Raw genomic sequence first — 11,147 nt, forward strand, 5'->3', positions numbered from 1 at the left:
GACAGAGCTTTGGCAGGATGAGTTTCTTTGCCTTAAGGACTTAAGATGGCTGTGCTTGGCGCTGTACAAATGGAGTCTCAATCTCTGCATGGAAGGGGCCTTGGCTTGAGCTCCAGCTCTGTAACCACAGCATGAAGCTGCAGTTTTAATGAACTGGACTTGAGGGGTAGGGTAGGTGGTTGGTCCAGGAGTGAAGGTTCCTGGGAGAGGGGGAAGGATCCAGTGGTGTGGGGGCAGAGCAGCAAAGGGAGCCTGTCCGCTCCCGGCAAGGATGGCAAGGGGGCAGGAATACAGACCATGCACATGTGATCTGGGAGATTTGGTACAATATGGTGCAATGGAGGCTTGACCCCCTAGTAGCGGGGCTCAGATGAGACCAGGGAAGAGGGTGTGTTCCCTTGACAAAGCTACAGGAGTGGCAGTCGGAGACAGGGGCAGATTTGGGCACAAGTGATGAAGAGCTTTGCCCACTGGGCCTCAACTCCACCCTGCAGGCCCAGATGTGGCCACAGCGTCCGAGGCCTTCATATAGGGTGACGGTAGACTGCTGCAGTTGCCTTTCACAGCAAGACAGTGTCCAGCCCCTTAAGAAATGCCTCCTTGCCCTTCATGGGGCCTTATGGTTTCCCTCTCGGTCCTGCATTCTCCCGTGTTTAGTACGGAACTGAACTGGGAAGTGTAGGAGATGAGCGCAGCCTGCTGCTGTGTCTCTGGACCTTGTATCCTGGCAGCCCAGCTCTCGTTTTGTACCAGATGCTGCTGGGCATTTGCCACAAGTACAGCGACATTGGCTGCCGATCTCGGTGCCTTGTTCTTGGAACCTGCTTCTTTCCCCTCTCCTGGAAAGACAGAAACCAAGCACCAGCCCAGTCTGTGCTGAGTGCAAGGAGGATGGATCTTGTGCACCCTGCAGGGTGCTTCTGCATTTGTGCTCTGGCTCTGATCCTACAGCTGCCCCTACCCAGACCCTTGTCTCTGGAATCTTCTTGACTTCACTAGGGTTTCACACAGGTGTAGGGATCTGCCCCAATAACACCTCTTGCAGTTTGGGGCAGGCTCAGTCTTCAGGCACGTACCAGCTGACAGGTCTCTAGGCTGCTGGGAGTGGATATCAATAACGAGTCAGAAGGGAGGCTCTGATGTTTCTAAAATGCATGCAAGAGTAGAAGTCATTGCCTTCGGGGAAAGCCAAGCGAAATACAGCCCTGGAGCTTTCCCTTTCACTGCCTAGCAGGGTGATTCCTAGAGAACAGCAGCTGGGATAGGGATAATGCTGGACCTGTCTCTAATGATCCTGCTCTGAGCAGGGGGTTGGACTAGATGTGACCTCCTGAGGTCCCTTCAACCCTCATTTTCTGTGATTGTATCAACACTTGCCTACCCCATGGGAAAGGTTTGTGGATTGTTCCAAGCAGCAAGGACCCCTCATTTGTTGCAGAGAGGGCAGCAGTGCAGGGGACCAGGCCTGCAGTTGTATTAATTTGGGTAATTAAATAGACATGTAATAGTCAACATGAAGTGAAGCTTTTCCCAGATCTTAGATCTTGGGGGAGGCGGGGAGCAAAATATCAGTTGGAGTTGTATGAAAATGCCTCCCCCACCCCTCTGGAGTCCAGCAGAAAGGTTTTTAAACCAAGCTGGTTCTTCAGAGAGCTGTCCAGGCTTTGACCACCCTCATGCTTTGCCTCTCCCTGGGAGTGTATGGAAGTAAGATTCCTATTCACTTTTGGAGATGGGAAACTGAGGCACAGAGAAATGTAAAAATCCTCTCTGTGGCCATGGATTGGGGGGCTGTTTTAAGAAGAGGCTAGAGAAATGATTATCTAGTGGGGGATGTAGGGGGTTTTGCCTTCCTTTTAGTGAGGGACACGGCCTCTGCCTGGGATCTCTTGAGCGTATATTAACAGCCTGGTATAGCAGCAGGAGGTCGGCTGCTGGGGCTCCCCTGCTTTCCCTGTGGCAGGTTCGGGTGTGATGCCTCGTGTTGTGTCAGAGTTGACTGGAGTTTTGCAAAGAGGTGAGACGGTGGATCTGTAGGTTGGTTTGGACAGGGCTGATCCTGCCTCAGGCAGGGCGGTGGACTAGGAGACCCCTGAGACCTCTTCCAGCCAACAATGGGAAATCAGCTGTAGGAAGCTCCTGCTGCGTCTCCACCCTGCACCCTGCTGCATCCTGCTAATACTCCAGACCCTGAGAGTGTAGCTGACTTGTTTCTTTCTGTCCAGACAGAGGGTAATGCTGCAGTACTGGAAAAAATGTTAAGTGCAAATTTAAACTCCTCCATTCTCCTCCGCAACTCCACTCTGGGCTTCCAACATGATTTTTTTTAAGCTCACCAGGTTGAATTTCTCAGCAGAGTCTTTAAAAATCCCCGTCCCTGTTTTACTTCCTTCCCTTGATGCCTGCGGTCAGCCAGTGTCTCTCCGGGATGGTTGACATTTGGCTGGTATTTCATCAGCCTGCGGTCTATCCTGGGGAAAGTTGTTCCAGCTAGAGCTGTATTTTCAAGAGGAAGGAGTTTGCCCTCTAAATTGATTGGTTCTGTGATGGAGATGGACCATTTTCTGTGGCTGGAGGGGATGGGACTAGGAGCAATGGCCTTGTGCTGCAGCAGAAGGAACTTAGGTTGGAGATTAGGAAGGACTTTCTGACTGAGGGTGGCCAGGCATAGGAACAGGCTGCTTAGAGAAGCTGTGATGTCTCCATCCTTGGAAGTTTTCAAGAGCAGCTTGGACAGACACGTGGCTGGACTGGCTTAGTCAGGGACGATCCTGGCTTGAGCAGGGGGCTGCAGTAGGTGTGACCTGCTGAGGTCCCTCCCAGCCCTGGTTTCAGGGCTAATGCAGCCCCCCTGGGTAGAAGGCGTTCCCAGGAGCTCTTTGGCAGAAGAGAGGGCAGGGCAGTTACCTAGTTTGGAAGTCTCGAAGCCCTTGGGAAAATCAGAGTGGGTATTTTTGCATTGGAAAATGTTGCTTCTCTCCAGGGAAGAAGGACAGTTTTGTGACGAAGGCACATGGCAGGCCCCAGAGCTCCTGGGTTCTCTCCTCTACTCTGCCGAAGACATACTGGGCAGGCCCCGACCCCTTCCCCACAGCCCCCCACTCCAGTGCCACGCTTCCCAAGGTAACATTGGCCACCTGTGGGTGGTAGGAAGGCTGTGGCATTGATATCTGCCGAGTGCTTTGATCAGAGCCCCTCGTAAGTGTAATTGGAGGGGATTACGTAGGACTCTCTTATTTTCTTAAAGCTTTTAAGCTTTTCCAGGAGGCGTCGAATCATCTCCCTTTCTCCCCCGCAGCAGTTAACACCGGCCATTGTAGGCCCCTTGGCCTGTGGGATTATGGGTAATAGAGTAGGCTAATTATTGCGGGGGCTGGAAAATAGCTGGTGTTGTTTTATCCCTATCAAAGGGAGGCCACCTCGGCCTCCTCTGCTGAGCTCTTTTCCCAGCCCTCAGAGGTGCTGTTGACAAAGGCTGTTTGCAAGTCATTACCCTGGATTTTCACAGCAGTTCTGCCGCCACCCCCGGCCTAATGAATCCCCTGCCCTCCATCTGTGCCACCTGACGAGGCCACTCACTGGCATGCACCAGTCTGATATTTCCCATCTCTGTGCACTGTGGAGGGATCCTGGGAGCTCCCCCGGGCATCATCTGCGCCCCCCAGGGTTCATGGGCTAAGCGAAACCTTGAAGAAGATGGAGGGAGAGAGGGTTATCCTTCTGCGGGTGCCTGCTAGCAGATGTCTTATGGAGCGAGCAGGTCTGTGCCTTTCCCATGCCTCTTGCCTGGCTGATCTTGGCTGCCCTGTTCCTGCATGGGTCTGGACGTGACCAGGAAGGGGCCTTCTGTGCCGTCAAGGCCAGAGCCTGTGCTCGCATCTCTTGTGCCTATAGGGCATGTTGGCTTTAGGAGGTGCTATCGTTTTGACTTGGGTTGGAGAGGGCTGTGCCAAGCCCTGCACACTGGGGCTGTACCTAGAGGTTAGGTGTAGGGCCCCACTGCATCAGGCACAGCCTGTCTTGCCCCAGGATGTGGGCAGCTCTTGCAAGACTGCTGCCCATCCTGCCTTGCTCCCTTGTAAGTAAAGGGTCATGGATGGGAGAAATTGTTGGTCGCCTGGGACCGGGGAAGTCCAGCTCATCCCAGGCTGGGAGTAGCCCTGTGCAGACCGTGGTACCCATGTCCTGTGGCAGCGATTCTCAACTAGGCTGCTGCAGCACCACAAGATCCTTTAAGGGTGCTGCGGGGGCGCCAGGCAATGCTAGCACTGTGAGGTGTGCAAATTCCTACAGGATCCACCAGATAAACCCGGACGTTTCGAACAGGAATCCAGGGTGTCAAGACCATCCTGCCCTGCCGCAGCCTTTCTGAGTTCTTGATGATTAGAGAAATGCCAGAATAATTCTTTAGTCAAAACCTGAGTGGAAGCAAAGAGCTGGAGTTTCCTGAAGGGGCCTGGGGCTGAGATCCACTGCTGCCAGGGCCTCCAGCTTGGACCCTGCTGCTGCTGGCTCCACTGGATGAGGTGGAGCAGGGGCTGCAGGGCTGAGTTCCTGAGAGTCATGGAGGCAGTGACTGAAGGGGAATTATGCTCAGGCCTTGTTGATCGGAGCCCGGACTGCTGCCTCTCCACCTAGCTGGTAGCAGGGCCTGGATGCAAGGTCTGCTCCGTTCAAGGCTGAACACCCAGGCTCCCCTGTGGCAGTAGAGGCCTCCTGCCTGCTGTTGGACTTGTACCATATTGCTGATGCTCCCACATGTCTTCTGCTGCCTGAAGAAGCCAGCCCCTCCTAGGGTGTGTTTGGCACAACTGTGTCCTGAGGCTGGGGCAGCGACAGCTTTCATCTGGTCCAGCTGCAGGCAGGGCCAGGCCAAGGGAGAGGAGGCTGCAGGGCCTTTGCTCAGCTACGTCCAGTTCTTGCAGCTTTGCTCCCCACTCTTTGGCTCGATCTGTTTCTGCAGAGCAGAAGGGGCCAGAACAGCCACCCAGGGCAGCGAGAGGCCTGCATGCTGGCAGAAGGTGCTCCATGTGATCCTGCTCCCTGTGACACTCTGTACCTCATTCTGGAGGAGCTGCTGCAGGAGGGGAGAAGGCATCACCTGCTGTGCTGTGCTGTGCTGTGCTGTGCTGTGCTGTGCTGCACTTGGTCTCGACTGAGGGGTAAACCATGGAGTTCACAAGTGCCGGCCAGCGGCCTGGAGCCTGTGGTATGAGCCCCTGGGCCTGGGACAGAGACCCCTCCACCCAAGCCAGGCCCCTGAATGCTTCCCACCAGCTGCTGCCTGGTTGTTGGACGTGACAGAAGTATGGTTGCAAGAGAAGTATATCCCATCCCTCATTAGGCAGTCGACCAGCTCCTCGCTTACTGTGTCAGTCTCTCCCCCTAGTACGCAGGAAGTGCAACCCCGAGATGTACCGGAGCCACCCCCCCCTCCCTGCCCTATCATGCTCTCCTACCCTGGAGGGCTGCAGCCAGCGGTGGCTTCTCTGCTTTCCCCAGGGCTTGGTGTGATGCCCCCTCCTAGAGTATAAGGGAATCTATCACGGGGCTCAGAGGCAGCTGTTCTTTCCTCCAAGGGTCTGTCTGTGTGGGGAGAGGATGGGGGCCAAGTCCATAGACCAGGAGCTGTGGGACATGCTTGGTGTCGAGAGCTCCAATTAGCAGGGCTTTGCAGGCAACAAATTCAAATGCCTGGAGAAGTCTCTGGGGAGGATGTTCTGAGCTCCCCTTGACTCCCAGCAGGAGATGCCATAGGTCCCACTGGCCTCCCCTCTGGCCTGTCTCTGTGCACCTTGGGTTAAGGCTACCTGTGAATCGGGCACAGCTGACGTGTTGCCTCCGACAAGGCAGAAATGTCCTGTGGAAGGGCAGGAACCGGAGGATGGAGCTGTCAGTGGCACAGACGCAGCCTTTGCAAGCGCGGCACATCTGCTGTTTCTGCAGACGTGGGGCAGGGAGGGCCTGGCTGCAGGTTTCTCTGGCTCCCTGATGGTTGCTAGTGGAGGCAGTCACTCTGTCCCTGGGTCTCAATGGCTCTACGGGGGTCTTTACCCCATGCCGGGCACCTAGACCCTGTGACTTTACTGGTAGGGACCTGGGGTCTTGGTTGTAGCAGGGCTGGGATTTGGGCCTGCCAAAGCCCTCCCAAGCAGGCTGTGCTGCGCAGCTCCTGCAGCTCTGGGAAGGAAGAGACCACAGAGCCCTCTCGCAAGAGCTTTGCTTGCCTTCTTCCCCTCACTTCTGTTTCCTCTAAAGCTCAGAGTCCTTTTAACGATCTATTCCGTGCACTTTCCATAGCGAGAAGCGGTGGCAGCAGCTGCAGCCACGAAGCCCTGTCAGGCCGCGCTCCATAAACTTTGGTCTGTCTGTGTGTTGTCCTAGGCATGGTTCAATAAATCTCCCTGCTGGAGCAAGGGGCTCATAGCTGAGCAGAGGCCGTGGGGAGGATGGGGCTATCAACAAGGCGCTTAATAACCCATGGTCTTAGAATAACAGCATCACCCAGCGCGACAGGCTGTTTCCCACTAATGTATCCCAGGTCTGGTCCAAAGCTCACTGAGTCTTTGGAGGACTCCAGCTCCATGCTCAGTGCTTATGTGGTACATCTGCTAAAGCAGTGACTCTCAATCAGGGTGTCCCAAGATCCTTTTAAGGGTGCTGTGCTGTGAGTATATTATATATATTAGCACCACGAGGTGTGCAAATACCTACCGGATTCTCAACATCCACCCAGAGATTTCAAAGAGGACTCTGTGATGTTAAAGCCAGTCTGCCCCATTGTCGCCTTTCTAAGTTCTTTGCAACAGAATTGCTGCTCTAGTATTTTTGTAAGCAGAAAACGAGGGAAAACGGAGCTGGCATTTTTCAAGGAGGGGTTTCAGTCTGAGGAGGCTGAGAATCGCCACAGTTGGGACTGGTCCTGCTTTGAGCAGGGGGTTGGACTCGGTGCCCCGCAGAGGTCCCTTCCAGCCCTCATTTTCTATGACTAGTAAAGGAGTGAAGGGTGCAATCCTGTAGACCACATGTAGGCAAAATCCCTATTGAAACAAATGGGCCAAATTCTGCTTGGCTTCACCACTGCAAATCCAGAGGAAAGCTTGGCAGCATGACTGACTGTACATTTTAACCTGCTGTAGCCCACTTTGGGATCTAGCCTGGGAATATGCTGCTTGAGACACCGCGCCTACCGGTGCAGACCTGGAGGGCCACAGCATCAGGACCCTCCTGCTTGACATCATTTTCACGCTCCTGAATGAAAGCATCTCACAGCTAAGCCCATATTAACTGTGGGGTCACAGTGTAAATCACACCTTCTGGGGGCCCCTCTTAAATATTGCACAGCTAATGCTGGACAGCTCTGTTCACCTGAATGAATCCAGCCATTTCAGAAATATAAGTTGTGAGTTAACTGGAGAAAGAAAGACAGGCTGCAAAATGCCACATGGAATAATTATTTGGTGGGGGAGTGGGATTTTTTTTTTTTGATTTTTTTTTTTTTTTTTTTACATCTTTCAACTATTTAGGACAAAAAAAAAGTTACACTGCTCGACGTTTCCGTCAGTTACATAAATAATTTTTTTTTATAAATATCTCTTTATAAACAATATATAAATAGCTTTACAACATAAATACATTTATGCAGGACATGAATTTACAAACAGCAACGGTATACAGCTGGCTTCATCAGTCTCTCGGGGAAAGCCCCGGCCCCGCGGTCCTGGGGAGCACTTTTGTTATATATCAGATATATGAGAGAGAGAGAAGATTTTTTCTTTTTTAATCATAAGAAATAACATCAATCAAAACAGCTGGTGCCACGGCTCCTCGTACCACAAATCCAAACGCAGCCGGGTCTTCTGTGCAGTCCTGGGGTTCCCTGTTCCTCTGGGTGGTGGTCGGGAGACGGCCATGTGGGGCCGGGGAGAATTGTGCTGTCGGTCCAAAGCCTTTGTACAAACCAGAGGAGGAGAAAGCCCGTGAGCATTTCCCTTGCTGTCCATCCCCTCTGGAACAATCCCAAGAGAGGCAGATCAATGGCAGCGCTGACCTGGCAGTCTGGGAGTTGAACCTGTTCGGGGAGAGGGGCCCATCCACCCGCTGGGAGACCTTCAGGGGCTCCATCTGAACTGCTGGTGCTGCCTTAAAGCTACGTGAAGCCCCACAGAGCAGAGCTGTTTGGGTTTTTCCTGACCTTCCTGGCACTTCCCACCTGCCTAAAGCCTTACGGACCCTGACAGGCTGCACCTGCAACAAGCCCCTGGAGAAGGAGGAGGGAAATGAGCCCAGGAGCAGGGATCCTGTCTGAAGTCATCGCTCTGCCCGGCAGCTTGTGAAGCGGGTAAGTCATCAGAGGATGCACGAGGGGGTTGTGCTCTGGGCTGGGTATTAATCCATGGAGGGGGGTCCTGAGTTTTGAGGGACATGCGCCTGTTGGGGTCAGGCTGCCTGGAAATGCTGAGGGCGCTTCCTCGGTGGGGCACCAGCAAAAGGTCCCTCCGTGCAGATCGAGCCCAGAAGCCTGGTGCTGCTGCCGACTTGCCTGTGTCCCCCCTCAGCTCCCCCACACCCCCCCTCTGGCCTCTGTGTCCGAGCCCCTGTGAAATGCCAGCTCAGTGTTAGCACGAGCTCCAGCCTGGCCTGACCTGAATCTCTAATCCGTCTGCCTTGTTTTGCCAGGCAGCCCAGGTGTAAATCAGCCAAGCTCAGCTGGCTTCAGCAAAGCCAGGCCAGTTTACCCCAGGGCAGGAGCTGGCTCTCTGTGCCCAGCTCAGTCGCTGCAGGGCACGGACTGGCCCTCTTGTGCTGACCTGTAAAGTACCCACCTGCCATGGGGACTGTGGGAATAGATGGGCCCTTGGCTTGGCTGGCACTGAGGAGCCAACCGGTCATTCCCTGCTTGGAGGAGAGGAACCACAGTGGTTACTGACCCTTTGGTGCACAGCGCAGGTGCACAGACTGCTGGGGTGTTTACAGGGCCCCCGCGCAGTGACTTGCCCCAGCCCCAAACGGATTCAAGGCCTGGGGAAGGGGCTTCCTGGTACAGAAATTAATGGACTGGTCCTATGCCTGAGATCCATCCTGTCCACTTTGCTAAGCTCCTTCAGCACACGAGTTTGAGCTGTGCCACGTGCTCCAGCAGAAGGAGCTGGCTTCTGCTGGACACCTCTGATGGGGCGGCTACACTCGGACGCTGCCTCTGTTAAGTTCCCAAGGAGTCCCCGAGAGTCTGGTTTAAGTGGGAAATAAGCCACTGGAAATCTGCACCAAACTGGGCTCTTCTACAGGTGTGATCAAGTGCACGGCTAGGGAGGCAACCACAGGGCTTTACAGTGGGGTGGAGGCAGCATCAAGCCTCCACACCATCTTCCAATTCCTTGGGCTTACCGCAGAGAGGGCCAGCAAACTACCAGGTTGGACTTAATCAGTTCAGCTTGCCTGCTAATTAACAGGCTAATTAGAGCCACTTGCCAGGCAGGGCCTCTCCCTAGGAATCTCTATGTGCTGTGCTGTCACTGCAGCCCCTGCCGCGAGTATCCTACTGCTGAAGAGCCCAATATCCCAGTAAGGCCCTAATGCATCACTCCAGCTGGGGCTGGGGCTGGGACTGCTGTTGGCAGGGATTGTGCTCCACCGGTGCTCTGTGCTCTGCCCCCAGGACACAAGTGTGGGGAGCATATATGCTCTTCCAAGCTTTGGCCAAAGCTTCAAAGCAGTGGCAGCGCTAATTATAATGACCCCAAGCGTACAGGTGCCGGCCACGGCTGGGGGCAGGTGGCCAGAGCCACCGCTGGGGACCCAGGCCCCTTGATTTATCCCCGCATCGCTCAGCCCTGTATGAAATAGATGATTTAGGAGCGTGCCCTGGCTGAAGGGGCTGTCACAGTGGAGAGCAGAATTGGGGACCTCAGGTAGGGCAATCAGTCTGGGAGACCTGATGCTGATGGCGGGCTCGGGAAAGGTCCTGGGCACAGGCTCTGGGGTGGGCCATGTACTGGAGGACCTGTGCTGACAGCCAAGAAGAGGCCAGCACAGCCTCTAGCCCAGGCCATGTCCCTGGATGCTCTTCCTCACTTAACACCAGGGTGGCTCCTGCTCTGCTGGACCGGCAGCCCCAGCAGAGGAGGGAGCTCCCCTGCACGGCCAGGGTCTCGGTCATCCTGGGAGCGATGTGCCCTCACCTTGTCCTCGCTCTCCGTTCACTGCCAGGGCACCCAGCCCCACACTACTGTGATATGCACCCCTACACTGCGGAGGTCCTTGGAGCCCAGAGAGGAGCTGTCTGCCCAAAGGGATGCAGCCAGCATGGGGGTGAGTGGGACGGTGACCCCTGACCATGCAGCCCTGTGCTGCAGCCCAGCTCGGCTGCAAGCCCCAAGCACCCCCAGGCTGGTGCAGGCGCTGGCTGCCGCAGCCCTGCCACTGATGACAGAGGGACTAGTCAGGTGCTGATTCAGGCGTGGGGGCAAAAGACTTGTCTTTCCACAGAGTGAGCCACTAGAGCAGCCTGTTTCCCAGTTGAGGGTGCAAGAAGGGGCAGGTTTGGGCAGGGGGGTTCTGGTTTTCCACCTAACTTTTCTATTGTTTTGGCCTCTGCTGGGAAGTGCCCCGACGAGGCCTTATGGGGACCCCGGCTGTGGGGACCAGCCCAGGCGCTCCATAGCACCCGGTGGGTGATGCTGCATCTATCCAAGGGGCTGATCAAAGCCGGGCATTGCTGGGTGGGCTCTGCAGCGCCCCTGGGCCCTCCTGGGAAAGAGGAGCAGCTTCCGTCCACTTCAAGCGCTTAGGGTGTGAGCGTGTGTGTGTGTGTGTGTCTGGGGGGGGGGGCTTTACGGCAGATGCACCACAACCTAGCCCTGTACTGGCCCTGGGTGCCGCACCGATCCTCTGCTCCTCGCGGCTCTGCTTTCTGCTCCCTGCCCAATCTGCTTTCTATTTCCTGCCCCCTCTCCTGTTCCCTGCCCCGTGCTCCCCAGCTAAGCGGCTGCTCTGCTTTCTGCCCGGTGCCCTGGGCGGGATGTGCTCCGCTTACCGCTCCCTGGCCCTGGCCCGCCTGCCGCTCCGCTTTGTTTCCTGCCCTGCGCTCCCCGCCTGCTCCTCCGCTCCGCTATCTGCTCCCGGCCGCGCCGCCCGCACTCACCGGG

This window comes from Alligator sinensis, unplaced genomic scaffold (assembly GCF_000455745.1).
Source record: "Alligator sinensis unplaced genomic scaffold, ASM45574v1 scaffold301_1, whole genome shotgun sequence".
In the NCBI taxonomy this organism is placed as follows: Eukaryota; Metazoa; Chordata; order Crocodylia; family Alligatoridae; genus Alligator; species Alligator sinensis.